This window comes from Hemiscyllium ocellatum, chromosome 12 (assembly GCF_020745735.1).
Source record: "Hemiscyllium ocellatum isolate sHemOce1 chromosome 12, sHemOce1.pat.X.cur, whole genome shotgun sequence".
NCBI lineage: Eukaryota > Metazoa > Chordata > Chondrichthyes > Orectolobiformes > Hemiscylliidae > Hemiscyllium > Hemiscyllium ocellatum.
The window spans coordinates 37,891,140-37,909,863 of NC_083412.1; the positions used below are offsets into that span (position 1 = coordinate 37,891,140).

General features: G+C 40.9%; 1 protein-coding gene across 6 annotated transcripts in view; it reads left to right on the forward strand.

The window, feature by feature from the left end:
* Positions 1-18,724, forward strand: part of dmd (dystrophin) — a 1,983,095-nt gene that overhangs the window by 659,828 nt on the left and 1,304,543 nt on the right. The window lies entirely within an intron of this gene.

The window sequence follows — 18,724 nt, forward strand, 5'->3', positions numbered from 1 at the left end:
TAAGGGTCTCTAAGAAAAGTTCTGCAATAATGGTGGGACATTTCTATTATCTGAAGGATTTGATGAATTAAATTGAAGAACAAATTCATCGAAGGTCCTTGGATCAACTTCTTGGAAAAATACTTTCTGTAATCAACCAAGGAACAGGATATTTTAGACCTAATGCATAATGGGATAGGGTTAATTAATTAATGACCTCATCATGAAGCATCCTCTTGACAAGAACAGCCTGACATCGTAGAATTTTACATTTGGTTTGTGAGTTGAGAGTAAGGATCTGAAACTGAAATCTTCAACTTTAACATACATATGAAGTATTGGCTAAGGTCAAGTGGATACATTGATTAAAAGGTAAGACAATAAAGAAACAACAAATATTTCATAACCTTCAGCAAAAAAAAAACAATTCTACTGAGAAAGCAAGGCTGTACAAAAATTATGCATATTCTCTGGCTAACTAGGGAAGTGAAGGATAATGTATGTTTCAAAGAAAAAATGTGCAATTTTGCAAGGATTGGTAGTTGGTAAAATTATGGAAACCAAGCAAAGAGGAAACTAGAGCCTGAGAGATAATTGACAAGAAATACAAAAACAGTTGGTAAAATCTTCTACAATGAATTCAGAAGGGAAAAAAAAAGCTCAAGAGCATGATGGAATTTGTGAAACGGCGGTTGTAAGTGAGTTCGAGGCTGTTTTGTTCCAGGGACATGTAAAGAAAGCTGAGATTTGCAGTGTGGAAGGGGGATGCACATTGTGGGTGATGAAAGGGACTGATCAGGATGGCCTTATCTGTGATTAATACAGTAGAACTAACAAGAACACTTGAGGTGGCAAGGTCAAGTGGAAAGCTGTAAATATGGATTGGGGAATTTACATGAAGAGTGCCAAAGAGGACAGTGATCTGAAAGGAAAGTGAAAATAAAAGATTAAATCAGTGAAAATGAGAAGCCATTTTGTGCATAGCTGAGAGAGGAAACTGGTGAAGAAATCTTGGTCTTTAATGGGCTAAGTGGTATAAGATAGATCCAGTTAGGGCAGCGTGATTAGGAAATGCATAGGAATCATGGAGGGAGTTGTGAGATGTAATCCATTGACAGAGTCTTATTGGGTCATGAGTGGAAGAGATGAGGTGGGCTGGAAGATCATTGTCAATGTTGGTCCCAGTATTCCTCATAGTCAGAATGTTGATATGAGAGTGAGATTTCATGGTCATACTTTTATTAATTGAAAAAGCCAAACTTTGTCACAATCTCAGAACCTCAGTGGTTAAGGTTTGTTGACAACCTACAGTTGACAGCAAAACTTCTCTGGAGACTTATCTGGAAATTGTCTATAACTTGAGAGGGACTTTTATTCATGTGATGAAAGCATTATGGGCAAGGGCCAGCACTTATTGCCCATACTTGACTACATTTCAATATAAATGAGTGGGTTGCTTTGCCATTTCAGAGACTGTAAAGGGTCAACAACATTGTTCTGACGCTGGAGTCATCCATGGACCAATCAGAGTAAAGATTGCAGATTTCCTTCCTTGAAAGACATTAGTGAATAGGATAGGTTTTTAAAATACGTCTGGCAATTTTATCACACTATTGCTAATATTGTCATTTTAATTTTTTATGTCAGACTTGTTTTAAACTGAATTTAAAATCTCAAGCTACCACAGACGCTCATGACTTTGGAGTATTAGTGAAGGCCATTGCCAACATACTACATTATCTGATGGAAACACTTATTTTTGTATATTATTTTGGTGATTTTTTTTGCCAAATGTATCCAAAAAAGGTATCTGATGAGAACAAGTTATCTTCGAAATCCTATTTTTAAAGCATATTGTGTTATTCATGGAGATTAAACAAAAATGGGACCATGATGTTTAAGGCACTAGTTTGATTGTTGCTGCATAGATTATAAATAATAAGCAAATCTTTAACTTATTTCATTTGACTTTAAACATGCTGCATGTGTTGTGTTGGAAAATATTTGATCACTTTGTGAGCAGACGATGATATACAGTTGGAGAACCAGACCAAGTGTCTTTTTATGGTACTGAGAGCTTTCACCAGGATTGAGGGATTGAAATGCTCTAGAACAATCAGCTGCCACCTTGTTTATATATGATGACCTTGTAATGTGGTGAAGCATGATTTGTTCTTTATTTTCTCCTATCGAGTGAGATAGATAAGTTGTAGTGTTTGAATGAAATTAGTCAGATCATAACAGCTGCTTCGTTTATTTACTTACTGTGAAATAAACCAGTTTATCAGTTCATGTCTAGCCTTAGTTGAACGCAAATTTACTCCGACTCATCGGTGAAGTTTGAAGCAAATGTCAAAAAGGCATAAATGACTTGTTCAGATCTCAAGGACTTGCTCCTGTGTGTGTCAACCCAAGACAAGGTGAATGACCTCTGATGAAAGTAAATGCTTGGGTCACTTAGAGAAGTGAGTACAGCCATTGGGCCTGAAAAGGACCACATTCTTAACCTAAAAAGAAAGATCATTATCACTGAGTCTGGATGCCTTTTTAAACGAATAATCTGAGGCCCATGTTATTTCGGAGCATCATCTGGTATTCTGAATTGAACAGATAATCAAATATGTTTTATATCCTTCTCCAAGCAAAAGAGCAACATGATAAATATAGCTTCATCATGACAGGCAGAATAATAACGCAGTCAAGTGGAATTTTGGCCTCCAGGCCACAGAACAAAAGTAATGATAAGCATTCTGTTGGAGAAGGAACATTGCTGCACATTTGAATCTGATAGATGACTGTGTCTTTGAGGACATGCATCTTTTGAAGCTCAACATTTTAACACATATTGTTTAAAGTGAAATCACTGTAATTTTACTGACAGTTTTTTGAAATGAATTCATACAGATTTTCATTCAGAGTTTCCATACATATTTTGATCGCACAGCACTCTCAAGTAGATTCTATTTATTTGTCCCAATTTGAAAGTTGGCTGTGATCCCAAATGTCCTTGAACCAAAAGCAAAGCATGCGATCTGAGCTACATGCTGCTGTATTACAATGGCAACAGCTAAATGTTGGGAATTTTTTTTATATAATTGGGAATTTATATGACAAGCTGACACTTCTATTACAATGTATGCCTCATAGTGACTTGAAGTTGTGATTCATTCACAGCAAAAATTGATGACAAATCGTTACTCTTTGCAAGGTACATCTGTGACCATTGTTATGATGATTTTCTTTAAGTCTAGGATGATAAGATTGGAGACACCTATTATACTTCTCATTGATTCCCACTGCAGCTTTGTGCTCCTGATTTGAGTATCAATGAAACACTGGGTTTGCTTTTTTAAAAATTTCACCTTCTCCTCCGGCTTTAAGTGAAATTCATTCACAAACTGCAAACATTGTTTTCCATAAAATTTGAGATCCAACCAATAGAAAATGGAACTTGGGAAACAAAAGAATTGGCCATTTGACCTGACAGGTATTTGCTGCAGATATTAAATTAACAAAACTGGCGATGTTATCTTCTGTTCTTTTATTAAAATTCTTGGTTATCTGATTAACTTGCTCAAGATTAATACAAATTAAAAGCCTCGATCATGGGTTAGTGCTAATTAATATTACATTCTTTCCTGATGTCTTTGATGAAGACTAAGTTTAAGTTGATAGGCAGTGGTCACTTTGTCTTAGAGACGTAGAGATGTACAGCACTGAATCAGATCCTTTGGTCCAACTTGTCCATGCCCACCAGATATCCCAACCCCATCTAGTCCCACCTGCCAGCACCCGGCCCATATCCCTCCAAACCCTTCCTATTCATATACCCATCCAAATCCCTTTTAAATGTTGCAACTGTACCAACCTCTACTACTACTTGTAGCTCATTCCATACATAGGTCTCTTTTTATAACCTTCACCTTACACCCTAAACCTATGCCCTCTAGTTCTGGACTCCCCCACCTGATGGAAGAGACTTTATCTATTTATCCTCTCCATGCCCCTCATGATTTTATAAACCTCTGTAAAGTCACCCCTCAGCCTCCGATGCTCAAGGGTAAACAGCCTCAGCTGAATCAATCTCTCCCTATAGCTCAGATCATCCAACTCTGGCAACATCCTTGTAAATCCTTTCTGAACCCTTTCAAGTTTCACAGCATCCTTCTGACAGGAAGGAGACCAGAATTGCACTATTCTAAAAAGTGCCTAACCATGACAACATAAAGTCAACCAGTTTAATAACTGGGCAATTTTTCACATTATTGGGTAGATGTCAGTGTTGTAGTTGTACTGGAACAGTTAGAAATGTGACTTGTTCTGGAACAGAGCATGAAAGTAGGAGTGGACCATAGCAGACCTTAGTCCCTGCTCACTGTTCAATTAGATAATGGCTGATGAAGTACTACAACACCATTTTTCTACGCTGTCCCAATGTCCCATGATATTTTAAAATGTGAACCAAACAAACAACTGAGCCTTCACAAGTCTCGGGAGGCCAAGAATTCTAAAGATTCCCCACTCTCAGACTGTAGAAATGTCTCTTTATCTCAGTCTGAAGTAGAATGGCTGTTACTATGAGACAATATCCCCTGGCTCCCAGATCCTCCCTGACCAAGAGCAACATCCTCTCTGCCTCTACTTGGTTGAACTCTGTGAGAATATTTTATATTTAAATGAAATAACGTCTCATCTGACTAAACTTCAAAGAGTAAAAAACCCAATTTAATTCAGCTTTCTTCATAGGGCGTTTCCTCCATCCCCAGAAATAGTTTGGTCAAAATTTGTTGCTCTCCATCGATGGAAGTGTATCTTTTTGGAGGTGAGGAGAGAAAACTGCACCCAATCCTCCAAGCATGCTCTCATCAAGGCTCTATATAATTACAATAAGACACTATTGGTCTCGAACACCAATCCTCGTGTATTAAGGGCCAACATACCATTTGTCTTAATTGCTTGCTGTACTTGCATGCTAATTGAAAGCAACTAATGAACCAATCACTTTGAAGTTTAGCATTTATAACCTCTCACCATTTAAGAACTACTCCATATTTCTGTTTCAAAGCACATAACTGGGCATGTCTTCACATTGTAATTCATCTGACATTTTTTACACATTCACGTGGCATCTCCAAAAGCCCTTGAAGATTGTTGCATCCTCCGCTTAAGTCTCATTCTAACTTAGTTTTTTTTGTCCTCTGCAAACTTGGAAATATTACATTTAAAACTACATCATTGATAGAGATTAGTAAAAGCTGGGACCCAAGCATTGATCCTTGCAGTATCTGACTAGTCGCTGCTTCCCAACATGAAAATGGTCTATTTATTTCTCTGTTTAATCAGGAGTGCAAAGGGGACATGAGATAATTTTGGCAAACAGAGTTAAGGAGAATCCAAAAGGTTTTTACAAATACGTTAAGGACAAAAAGTAACTAGGGAGAGAATAGGGCCCCTCAAAGATCAGCAAGGCAGCATTTGTGTGGAGCCGCAGGAGATGGGGGAGATACTAGATGAGTATTTTATATCAGTGTTTACTGTGGAGAAGGATATGGAAGATATAGAATGTCGGGAAATAGATGGTGACATTTTGAAAAATGTCCATAGTTCAGAGGAGGAAGTGCTGGATGTCTTGAAACACATAAAACTGGATAAATCCCCAGGATCTGATCTGGTGTACCTTAGAACTCTATGGGAAGCTAGGGAAGTGATGCTGGGCCCCTTACTCAGGTATTTGTATTATCAATAGTCACAGGTGAGGTGTCGGAAGACTGGAGTTTGGCTCAGGTGCTGTCACTGTTTAAAAACAGTGGTAAGGACAAGCCACGGTAGTATAGCCCAGTGAGCCTGACATTGGTGGTGGGCAAGTTGTTGGAGGGAATCCTGAGGGAGAGTATGTATATGTATTTGGAAAGGCAAGGACTGATTAAGGATAGTCAACATGGCTTTATCCATGGGAAAACATGTCTCACAAACTTGGTTCAGTTTTTTGAAGCAGTAACAAAGAGGATTGTTGAGAGCAGAATGGTGGACATGATCTATATGGACTTCAGAAAGGCGTTCGACAAGGTTCCCCATGGGAGACTGGTTAAGAAGGTTAAATCTCATGGAATACAGGGAGAACTCGCCATTTGGATACAGAAGTGGCTCAAAGATAGAAGACAGAGGCTGGTGGTGGAGGGTTGTTTTTCAGACTGGAATACCACAAGGATCAGTGCTCGGCCCTCTACTTTTTGTCATTTACGTAAATGATTTGGATGTGAGTATAAGAGGTATAGTTAGTAAGTTTGCAGATGACACCAAAATTGGAGGTGTAGTGGACAGCGAAGAAGGTTATCTCCGATTATAACGGGATCTTGATTAGATTGGCCAATGGGCTGAGAAGTGGCAGATGGAGTTTACTTTAGATAAATGCGAGGTGCTGCATTTTGGGAACGTAAATCTTAGCAGGACTCATACACTTAATGGTAAGGTCCTAGGGAGTGTTGCTGAACAAAGAGAGCTTGGAGTGCAGGTTCACAGCTCCTTGAAAGTGGAGTTGCAGGTAGATAGGATAGAGAAGGAGGCATTTGGTATGCTTTATTTTGTTGGTCAGAGTATTGAGTACAGGAGTTGGGAGGTCATGTTGTGGCGATACAGGACAATGGTTAGGCCATTTTTGAAATATTGTGTGCAATTCTGGTCTCCTTCCTATCAGAAGGATGTTGTGAAACCTGAAAGGGTTCAGAAATGAGTTACAAGGACGTTGCCAGGTGTGGAGGATTTGAGCTACAGGGAAAGGTTGAATAGGCTGGGGCTGTTATTCCTGGAGTGCCGGAGACTGAGGGGTGATCTTATAGAGGTTTATAAAATCATGAGGATGGAATAAATAGACGAAATCTCTTCCCTGGGGTGGGGGAGTCAGGCTGACATAGGAGAAAGATATAAAAGAGACCAAAGGGGCAAATTTTTCACAGAGGGTGACACGTGTATGGAATGAGCTGCCAGAGGAAGTGGTGGAGGTTGGTACAATTGTAACATTTAAAAGGCATTTGGATGGATATATGAATGGGAAGGGTTTAGAGGGATATGGGCCGGATACTTGCAGGTGGGACTAGATTGGGTTGGGATATCTGGTTGGCATGGATGAGTTGGACTGAAAGGTCTTTTTCCATGCTGTACATCTCTATGACTGTATCAATCTCTTGTTGAAAGCCTTCTGAAAATCTGAATATACAACGTCCAGAAGTTCCACTGAGTGTGGCACTGTGGCTCAATGTTAGCACTGCTTCCTCAAGTTCCAGAGCCCTGGGTTCGAACTGGGTGCTCCAGTTTCCTCCCATGGCCCAAAGATGTACAATTTAGATCTATTCTCCATGTTAAATTACCCATACTATTCGGGGATGTACAAAGTTAAAAGTCGTACAACACCAGGTTATGGTCCAACAGGTTTAATTGGAAGCACACTAGCTTTTGGAGCGTCGCTCCTTCATCAGGTGATAGTGGAGGGCTCAATCCTAACACACAGAATTTATAGCAAAAATTTACAGTGTGATGTAACTGAAATTACACATTGAAAAATTGATTGTCTGTTAAGCCTTTCATCTGTTAGAATACAGTGATAGTTTCATGTGTAAATCACAAAACCTTTTTTTAAAAAGTTGCATTCTTGGGTTAGCTGTTAACAATGATGATAGCTAGACAATATGTTGAAGGTGTTAGCCCCCTGTGTTCTCTGTCCATGCCATGATGTTTAGATTGATTCTAATCCAAAAAGTGAGATAACGGAGTTTTCCATGGATTCATGCAGTTTGTGAGCAAAGTACATTGTAACCCTTCAAGTACAAATTCACCCCACAAAATTTGTGTGTGCATACAGGTTTTTGTGTGTGTGTGTGTGTGTGTGTCTGTCTGTCTGTCTGTCTGTCTGGGTTGGGTGTTGTGAGTGTGAGAAAGTGTATGTGTGTGTGTAGTGAGTGCAGATTGTCTTAATTCTGTGAGGGGGTGCATGTGTGAGTGTGGGAGTGTGTGTGTCTGTAAGGGTGTGTCTGGGTGTCTGTGTGTGCGTCTGTGGATGTGTGTGTCTGTGTGTGTCCGTGTGTGTCTGTGTGTGTCCGTGTGTGTGTGTGTGTAGTGCAATGGTGGTCACCTGTAATGTGACATGAACCCAAGTTCCCGGTTGAGGCCCTCCCTATGGGTACCGAATGTAGCTATCAGCCTCTGCTCAGTCACTTTTCGCTGCTGCCTGTCCTGAAGTCCACCTTGGAGGGTGGTCACCCGAAGGTCCGAGGTAGAATGTCCTGGGCCACTGAAGTGTTCCCCAACAGGGAGGGAACCCTCCTGTCTGTTGATTGTTGTGCGGTGCCCATTCATCCGTTGTTGTAGCCTTTGCTCGGTTTCCCCAATGTACAATGTCTCCAGGTATCCTTGCCTGCAAAGTATAAGATAGACAATGCTGGCTGAGTCACATGAGTACCTGCCTTGTACAAGGTGGGAGGTGTCCCCACACATAATGGTGGTATCTATGTCCTCACTCTGACACATCTTGCAGCACCTACCGTTACAGGGTTGTATGCAGTTGTCCTGAAAGTCGGGCAGCTTGCTACGAACAATGATATGTTTGAGGTTTGACGGTTGTTTAAAGGCGAGCAGTGGAGGTGTGGGGAAGGTCTTGGTGAGGTGCTCATCCTCATTGATAATGTGTTGCAGGTCACAAAGAACATAGCGTAGTTTTTCAGCTCCTGGGAAATACTGAACAGCGAAGGATACCCTGTCAGTTGCAGCATGTGTCTGTCTCCTGAGGAGGTCATTACAGTTCCTTGCTGTGGCATGTTGGAACTGGCAGTCGATGAGTTAGGCATCGTGCCCCATTCTTGTGAGGGCATCCCTGAGTACTTCCAGTTGTTCTATTCAGGGATGTGTAGGTTAAGTGTGTTAGTCATGGGAAACGCAAAGATGGGGATGGGTCTGGGTGGGATGTTCTTCAGAGGGTTGGTGTGGACTCATTAGGCTGAATGGCCTATTTCCACTCCATAGGGATTCTATGGATTTATATATTTTGCTGGTTATATCAGCAAAAACTGCAACAGTTTTGTCAAATCTAATTTCCCTTTCATAAATTCGTGTCGACTGTGCCCAATCCTATTTTTTTTACCCCTGGTTATTGTATTCTTTATTGAAGAATTTAACATTTTCAATGATGACTGATTTCTGAGGTCTGTAGTTCCCTCTGTCCTTCCTTTCTTGAATAGTGGAATTTTATTTGTCACCTAACAATTCACAGGAACCATTTCAGTGCTCTAGAATTTTGACAGATGACCACTGAGGTGAGGTGAGAGTGATAGCTCTTGACATCAAGGCTGCATTCAACTGAGTGTGGCATCAAGGAGCCTAAGCAAAACTGGAATCAATGGATATCGGGGGCAAGCGCTCCACTGGTTGGAGTCACACCTGGCATGTAGGTAGATGGTCACGGTTATTGGAGGTCAGTTCTCTCAGCTCCAGGACGTCTCTGCAGGAATTCCTCAGAGTATTGTCCTCAGCCCAACCATCTTCAGCTACTTCATTAATGGCCATCATAAGGTGAGAAGCAGCTTAGTTACAGATGATTGAACAATGTTTGTGACTCCTCGACTACTGATGCAGTCCACATTCAAATACAACAAGTTTTAGACATTATCGAGGCTTGGGTTGACACATCGCAAGTAACATTTGTGCCACACAAATGCCAGGCAATGATCTCCAGTAAGAGATGATCTCACCACCACTGCTCAACATTCAACGGTGTTACCACCAGTGAATCCCACACTGTCAACACATTGGGGTTACCATTGACCAGAAGCTCACTCAAGTGGATTCACACATAATCACAGTGTCTACAAGTGCCAGTCAGAGACTAAGAATACTAGGGTGCGTAACTCACCTCCAGAGTCCTCAAGCCTGTCCACCATCTACAAAGTGGCTCAACACTTTAACTCTCCCTCCCACTCCACCGAGGACATGCAGGTCCTTGGACTCCTCCATAGGCAGAACATAACAACACGACGGTTGGAGGAAGAGCGCCTCATCTTCCGCCTGGGAACTTTCCAACCACAAGGAATGAACTCAGATTTCTCCAGTTTCCTCATTTCCCCTCCCCCCACCTTGTCTCAGTCGGTTCCCTCAACTCAGCACCGCCCTCCTAACCTGCAATCTTCTTCCTGACCTCTCCGCCCCCACCCCACTCCAGCCTATCACCCTCACCTTGACCTCCTTCCACCTATCACATCTCCATCGCCCCTCCCCCAAGTCTCTCCTCCCTACCTTTTATCTTAGCCTGCCTGGCACACTTTCCTCATTCCTGATGAAGGGCTCTGGCCCGAAACGTCAAATTTCCTGTCCTTGGATGCTGCCTAACCTGCTGTGCTTTAACCAGCAACACATTTTCAGCACCATCTACAAAGTACAAGTCTGGAGTGTGATGGAATACTGCCCACTTGCCTAGATGGATGCAGCGCCAACAGCACTCAAGAAGCTTGACACCATCCAGGAGAAAGAAGTCCGCTTGATTGGCACCACATTCACAAGCATCCACTCCCTCCACACCTTAATGCACACTGCTGCTACTTGGACTAACTACAAGACGCACTTCAGAAATTCACCAAAGATCCTTAGGTAGCAGCTTCCAAACCCATGACCACTTCCATGTAGAAGGACAAGCACAGCAGATCCATGGGAATGCCACCACTTGCAAGTTCTCCTCCAAGCCCCTCTCCATTCTGACTTGGAAATTTATCGCAGTTCCTTCACTGGGTCAAAATCCTGGAATTCCGTCCCTAATGACAGCAGTTCAAGAAGGCAACTCACCATCACCTTCTCAAGGGCAACCAGGGATGGGCAATAAATGCTGGCCAAGCAGTGATGCCCATGTCCCATGACTAATTTTTTTTTAAATTCCGACTTTATCTGCTGTCTGTCCAGCTACTTCTTTTGAATCGAGAAATCTGGGAATCTATCAACTTGAAATACTGTTAACTTCCTACCTTATTAGTATCTCGCAGTTCCTCATTTACATTGGCCTCTAGGTTCCCCATTTATTTCAGGTGATTTTCAGTGTTTTCCTTGAAAGAAATGAAAATGTACTTTTGCTTCATCTTTCTACCTTTTTCCTTTTTCCACATTATAAAGCCTCCTGATGAAGCTTATAATGGACCTATGTTTATTTGTAATATTTTTTTTCTTCTTGCAAACCTAAAAAAACAGCTTTTGCATTCTGTTTTTGTTTCTTCACAGTTTACTCTCACTCTGTTTTTCTCTTTCTGACACTTGTTCCTTCTTTTTGCCGAATCTCCGATTCTCCCAATGTTGAGGTTTAATTTTGAGCCTTTTCTTTTGACTGAATTTTATCCTTTTCTGTTTTTTCTTGCCCTGATTAAAACACTTAGCAAATTAAAACACTTAAAGAAATGCATTTTTATTGTAAACTGCATATTGGTTCTTTTAAAAGTTAGCCATTGCCTGTCTATCGTTCTACTTTTTTCATGGAGCTTCCCAATCCTCCACAACTAATTTGTCCCACATAGTTTCCTTAGTTTTTATTTAATACCTTATTTTCTGACAGAATTAAATTTTAAATCCAAATGTTAACTGTTATTGTATTGCTGTCATACTGTGGAGCACAGGCGTTCAGTCAGAACTTTGGCATGAGCCTTTACTGTGCTCAGTGCACTTAGTATAAAGAGCTGGATTGCATAAATTGTACCAGTTTTTATTTCCAGATGATTTTCAAACCTATGCTCAACCTCTCAAACTGCTAATGGGATTTGAATTCGTGCTCCCCTTATAGTTAACCCAGTAACACACCACTAATTTACCTTTTTTTTTGTATTTGGTGGATAGAGAAGACATGAACATTTATTACATGATAAACTGATCCTCATCTTTATACTAAAGCAAAAAGACATCGAAACACTTCCAAAAATAATTCCTCCTCTGTACTAAAAACATTTGGAATTCCAAGTCATTCTTTTATAGGAACTAATTTTCATTACTAAGTAATGTAAATGACTCAACAGATCGTTACAGATCAGATATCCTGTCTTACTAGTCGTGGACTAAAACTCTGAAACACTGCAGCACTGATTGACTAACAAGACATTACTGCTGAGCAATCACACTGCCTCCTGGTGTGAAAGAGCATGTGAGGTGATTCAGTATATTAATCCTCAGCTTGGAACAAGAAACTGAACCATTTGTAAGCTGAGTGCATGTTTTTAGATTAGAACATTTCAATGCAGATGGCTGCACATTTCATCAACTGCTATGCTTTTCTCAATAATCTAGCAAATTAAAGACAATTGTAATATTTATTGCTGTTCCATTAAAATAAAATACAACTTTTGTGAAAGTGTGAAAATTCTAACACTGGAGTAAAACATGACACTAGAGTTGGGATATGGGCATAATTTTAAACTCCTGTTTCTCAATCTCAGTACTTATACAATGGTTGCATCACTTATAAATAACAGTTTGCTCCACATTACCACCTCTTTATTGCATCTGTTCTGTTAGACTGCATATTGACATTCAGGCCTTCAGAAGCTGTTGCAGGTTGTTTCGCAATAACATGAGTTTCGTTAATGCGAATTCGCTGTAACGCAATTGATGAATGAGAGACATTTTCTCAAGCACGAACTCCTATCATGTGTCTTGGCTGTCACACGATTACATCGCCATCGCGATTAAATGCTGTTTCGAAAGCATGGTTTTTCTACAATGCGGGATTGCACAAGGACGCAATCATCACATTATCGAAGAACAACTTGTACTTCTCTAAAAAGCCAAATACAAGAGCGCAGAGAAAACATGGATGTGAACATATGAATTAGTATCAGGAGTCAGCCGTTCAACCTCTTTGGCCTGGTCTGACATTAAAGAAGCATAGGGTTAATCTGTTTTTAGCGTCAAATCCACATTCCGACCTTCACTTCATAACTATTGACTCCCCTGTTAGTCAAGAATCTATCTCCTCCTGTAAAAAATTACGATGACTGCGCCCCACCTCTACCTAGTGAAGATGTTTCCAAACAGGTATTACCATCTGCAATTGCTCTTTATCTCAGTCTTAACTGGGAGACGACTGAATTTTAAACCATGCTCCCTAGCTCTCCTGCAAAGGGCAATATCCCTTCAGTATCCACTCTGTCAAGTCCCCTTGGAATCCTGTTTTTCTTTGATAAGATTACTTCTTATTCTTGTAAATTCCAGTGTAAAGAGGTATGGCCTGTCTAACCTTTCTTCATAAAATAATCCCCCCATCCCGACATCAGTCAAGTGAACCTTTCTTTGATATGCCTGTAAATTCTTTTTTTAAATAAAGGGACCAAAGTTGAACAAAGCACTAATTTGCCTCAGCAATGCTATATATAAATGGAGCAAAAAATGCCCTTCTATTCCCTTAGCCATAAACAACAACATTCCATTTGCCTTTCTAATCTCCGGCTGTACCTGCATATACATGGTCATACAGCATGGAAATAGACTCTTTGGTCCAACCAATCCATGCCAAACTAAACTAGCACCATCTGCCTGCTTACGGGCCATGTCCCTCCAAATCTTTTCTATTCATGTACTTATCCAAATGTGTTTTCGATGTTGTAATTGGACCACAACCATCACTTCCTCAGGGCCACCCTCTGTGTAAAAAAAAAATGTCCCTCATATCTTTTATAAATCTCTCTCCTCTCACCTTAAAATTATGCCCTCTAATTTTGAAATCCCCCATCCTTGAATAAAGACAACAATTGATACTACTTATTATTTTATAAACTTCGATAAAGGTTGCCTCTCAACCTTCTACACTTGAGTGAAAAAAGTCTCAGCCTTTCTTTATAACTCAAACTTTCCAGACCCAGCACCTTCCTGGTAAATCTCTCTGGAACTCTTTACAGCTTAATAATACCCTTCCAATAACTGGGTGATCAGACTGGACACAGTATTCCAGAAGAAGCCTTACCAATGTACTGTACAACCTCAGCATGGGAGGCTGTTGGCCAAGATAAGAGTACATAGGCTAATTGGATGCAGATTTAGCAGAGTGGCAGGAATCAGGGGATGATGGCCAATGAGTGTTTTTGCGACTGGAAGTCTGTGTCCATGGTTTTGGAGGGATCCCTGTTGGTGCCCTTCTGTTTGATGTATGTACATATAAATAAATGTAGAAGGGTGAATTAAAACATTTACAGATGATGTAAAAATTTGTGAGGTGATAAATAGTGAGGAGGATAGCCTTAGGTTACAGGAGAATGTAGATAGGCTGGTTAGATGGACTGATCAGTGGCAAATGGAATTCAATTCAGATAGAGTGTGAGATGATGCACTTGGATAGGACGAACCAGGCAAGGGAACGTATGATAAATGATAGAACCCTGGGAAGCACTTCGGATCAGATTGCCCTTGGTATGCTTTTACACTGGTCCCTTAAAATAGTTAAGGAGGCATGAGAGATACTTGCTGTCATTAGATGAGGCATACAGTCTAAGAGCAGAAAGGTTATGGTGGAACTGTATAAAACGTTGTTTGGAGCACAGCTCGAATATTTTGTGTGCAGCTCCAGAACCACATTTTAGAAGGTATGTGATTGTACCGCAGAGGGTGCAGAGGAGGCTTACTAGCATGTTGCCTTGGCTGGAGAATCTCAGTTCTGAAGAGAGATTGAACAGACTGAGTTGTCTTCTTTGGAGCAGAGAAGCCTGAGAAGGGGACATAACTGAGGTGCAGCCATAGTGGACAGGAACAAATGTTTCCTTTTGTGGGATGGATCAGGGATGATGGGCCCTGGATTTAAGGGAAGGTGCGGGAGCTATAAAGGGAATGTGAAGGAAAATTGCAATCAATCGAAAGGTGGTGAAAATATAGAACTCTGTATCTGTAAGGATGGTAGTGGTAGAAAGTCTCAACACTTGAAGTATTTGGATGTGCCCTTGTGATGCCAAGATATAGAAATCTGTGGACCAAGTGCTGAAAAACGGATGAGATTATTTAAGTTGTTGTTTTGACTGGCACAGACTCAGTGAACATTTCTGTGCTGTGGATCTCTCTGACTCTCAAAACTTCTTGTGATTCATGTACCAGAACACCTAAAACCCTCTCTGACTTATTAGAGTTCTACAGTTTCTCTCTCCTTTAAAGTAAAATACTGCCTCTATGTTCCTCTTGCTGTTTTTGCCCTCTCACGTAAACTACCTCTATCCTTTTGTGACATTTTGTCTTCTTAGAATCATAGAGCTGTACAGCACAGAAATAGACCCTTTGGTCCAATTCGTCCATGCCGACCAGATATCCCAACCCAATCTAGTCCCTCTTGCCAGTATCCGGCCCATATCCCTCCAAACCCTTCCTAATCATATACACATCCAGATGCCATTTAAATGTTGCAATTGTATTAGACTCCACAACTTCCTCTGGCAGTTCATTCTACACATGTACCACCCTTTGCATGAAAAAGTTGTTCCTTAGGTCTCTTTTATAACTTTAACCTCTCACCTTAAACCTATGCCCTCTAGTTAGAGACTTTGTCTATTTCTCCTATCCATGACACTCATGATTTTATAAACCTCTATAAGGTTGCCCCTCAGCCTCCTACACTCCAGGGAAAACAGCCACAGCCTGTTCAGCCTCTTCCTATAGCTCAAATCCTCCAATCCTAGCAACATGCTTGTAAATCTTTTCTGAACCCTTTCAAGTTTCACAGCATTCTCCTGATAGGAAGGAGACCAGCATTGCACGTAATATTCCAAAAGTGGTCTAAACAGTGTCCTGTACAGCTGCAATATGCCTTCCCAACTCCTGTACTCAATACTCTGACCAATAAAAGAAAGCATACCAAATGCCTTCTTCACTATCCTATCCACCTGCGACTCCACTTTCAAGGACCTATACACCTGCATTCCAAGGCCTCTTTGTTCAGCAACACTCCCTAAGACATTATCATTAAGTGTATAAGTCCTGCTGTGAATTGCTTTCCCAAAATGCAGGACCTTGTGTTTATCTAAAATAAATTCCATCTGCCACTCCTCAGCCCATTGGCGATTCTGATCAAGATCCCATTGCACTCTGAGGTAACCTTCTTTGCTGTCCACTACATCTTCTATTTTGGTATCATCTACAAACTTACTAACTAGACCTCTTATGCTCACATCCAAGTCATTTCCATAAATGACGAAAAGCAGTGGACCCAGCACCAATCCTTGTGGAACTCCACTGGTCACCAGCCTCCTGTCTGAAAAATAACCGTTCACCATCACTCTATCTTCAACCTTCGAGCCAGTTCTGTATCCAAATGGCTAGTTCTCCCTGTATTCCATGAGATCTAACCTTGCTAACCAGTCTCCCATGGGGAACCTTGTTAAAAGTCTTATTGAAATCCATATAGATCATGTCTACCACTCTGCCCTCATCATTCCTCTTTCTTACATTCTCAAAAAAAACTCAATCAAGTTTGTGAGACATGATTTCCCATGGACAAAGCCATGACTATCCCTAATCAGTCCTTGCCTTTCCAAATGCATGTACATTGTGTCCCTCAGGATTCCCTCCAACAACTTGCCCACCACCGACGTCAGACTCATTAGTCTATAGTTCTGTGGCTTGTTCTTACCATCTTTCTTAAATAATGGCACCATGTTAGCCAACCTCCAGTCTTCCGGCACCTCACCTGTGACTATCAATGGTACAAATATCTCAGGAAGGGGCCCAACACTCACTTCCCCAGGTTCCCACAGAGTTCTAAGGTACACCTGATCAGATCCTGGGGATTTATCCAGTTTTATGCGTTTTAAGATATCTAGTACTTCCTCCTCTGAAATATGCACATTTTTCAAGATGTCTCCTCTATTTCCCAACATTCTATATCTTCCATGTCCTTCTCCATAGTAAACACTGATAGAAAATACTCCTTTAATATCTCCCCCATCTCCTGCACTTCCACACAAAGGCCGCCTTCCTGATCTTTGACGGGCCCTATTCTCTCCCTAGTTACCCTTTTGTCCTTAATGTAATTGTAAAACCCCTTTTGATTCTTCTTAATCATGTTTGCCAAAGCTGTCTCATGTCTCCTTTCTGCCCTCCTGATGTCCCTCCTAAGTATGCTCCTACTGCCTTTATACTCTTCTAAGGATTCACTTGATCTATCCTGTCTATACTTGACATATGCTTCCTTCTTTTTCTTAACCAAACCCTCAATTTCTTTAGTCATTCAGCATTCCCTATATCTACCAGTCTTTCCTTTCACCTTGACAGGAATATACTTTCTCTGGACTCTCGTTATCTCTTTCTGAAAGCTTCCCATTTTCCAACCGTACCGTTACCTGCTGATATCTGCCCCCAATCAGCTTTTGAAAGTTCTTACCTAAAGCCATGAATATTGGCCTTCCTCCAATTTAGAACTTCACCTTTTAGATCTGGTCTATCCTTTTCCATCAGTATTTTAAATCTAATAGAATAAAGTGCTCCCCCACTGACATCTCAGTCACCTGTCCTGCCTTATTTCCCAAACATTGGTCAAGATTTGTACCTTCTCTGGTAGGTTCATCCACATACTGAATCAGAAAATTTTCTTGTGCATGCTTAACAAATTCCTCTCCATCTGAACTCTTAACACTTTGGCAGTCCCAGTCTATGTTTGGAAAGTTAAAATCCCCTACTATAATCACCCTATTATTCTTACAGATAACTGCAATCTCCTTACAATTTTTTTTTCTCAATTTCCCGCTGACTAGTAAGGGGTCTGTAATAAAATTCCCATAGGTAATCAAAGATGGATTGTGGGAAATATTTCTGGCTGTAACAGGCTGCTCTTTTTTTTGAGGTATTTTAGGTTTTAGAGGTGATTTCCTCGAATTCCAGGAGCAATTACTGTTTTATATGCTGTTGCATTGTTTTGGAACCTTGGAGAAAAAAATCAAAACAACAGCATTTTAAAAGGGGGAGGAACAGACAAAGGTCTGTGCAGGAGGAAAAGAAAGAGAGAAACCCACACTGCTAACTGACTCAGCAGTAAACCTGCACAGTTACTGCCTTTGTTATTTGAATTCATGTACCGATGGATTTCAGAGTGTGTCTAGGAAAACTTAAAAAACAGCGAAATTTACAACTAGTCTTGGAGGAACTTGTTTGGGAGAGGTGACAGCACAGGAACAGATAAGTGAGTAGTTTTAGGAATAGCCTTGCTGTAAATCTACAATAGTGAGTAGAGTGGGTTCTTTCTGAAGAAGGGCTCATGCCCGAAACGTCGATTCTCCTGCTCCTTGGATGCTGCCTGACCTGCTGTGCTTTTCCAGCAACACATTTTCAGCTCTGATCCCCAGCATCTACAGTCCTCACTTTCTCCTATAAGTATTAAGTTAGCCAGGAGCAGTGTTTTGTAGAGAAACAAAGCAGTCCTATTTTCTGTGTCTATAGATTGGAAGAAACACAAATAGCCTTTAGTAGAGTGAGAAGGTCTTCTTGTCGGATGTGGGAGTTTTGGGAGAGTTTACATATTACTGAGGATTGTTTCTGCGATAAATGCCATTGGTTGTGAATCCTAGCAGATCACATGAATAGATTGGAGTGACAGTTCGAGGCAATGAGGAATTTACAAGAGCAAGGGGATGTGATGGATGGCAATAATAGGAAGGGAGAAAAGTTGCAGATACAGTCACATAGATGGGTTAACTGCAGGAAAATTAAGAGAATTAGGCAGGTAGTGCAGGAGTCTTCTGTGGCTATCCCCATTTCAAACAAGTATGCT